The 453-nt window shown below is 44.6% G+C and overlaps 1 non-coding gene across 1 annotated transcript; it reads right to left on the minus strand.

The window, feature by feature from the left end:
- Positions 1 to 336: 336 nt before the first annotated feature.
- Positions 337 to 412, minus strand: trnat-ugu. Its single transcript has one exon. It is a non-coding gene; the product is annotated as a tRNA-Thr (tRNA).
- Positions 413 to 453: the final 41 nt, after the last annotated feature.

Here is a 453-nt window from a genome sequence, read left to right on the forward strand (position 1 = left end):
ACACCAGTCTGTCTCAGTGTAACAGTACGATGGTCCCATTATAACACCAGTCTGTCTCAGTGTAACAGTACGATGGTCCCATTATAACACCAGTCTGTCTCAGTGTAACAGTACGATGGTCCCATTATAACACCAGTCTGTCTCAGTGTAACAGTACGATGGTCCCATTATAACACCAGTCTGTCTCAGTATAAGAGTACGATGGTCCCATTATAACACCAGTCTGTCTCAGTATAACAGTACGATGGTCCCATTAAATAATATATAATATATGCCATTTAGCAGACGCTTTTATCCAAAGCGACTTACAGTCATGTGTGCATACATTCTACGTATGGGTGGTCCTGGGGATCGAACCCACTACCCTGGCGTTACAAGCGCCATGCTCTACCAACTGAGCTACAGGACCACCAGTATAACACTGGATAATGACTGGCTGATAAGTGGCCATCC

The sequence above is a fragment of the Oncorhynchus gorbuscha genome, unplaced genomic scaffold, assembly GCF_021184085.1.
Source record: "Oncorhynchus gorbuscha isolate QuinsamMale2020 ecotype Even-year unplaced genomic scaffold, OgorEven_v1.0 Un_scaffold_3481, whole genome shotgun sequence".
Classification (NCBI taxonomy): domain Eukaryota; kingdom Metazoa; phylum Chordata; class Actinopteri; order Salmoniformes; family Salmonidae; genus Oncorhynchus; species Oncorhynchus gorbuscha.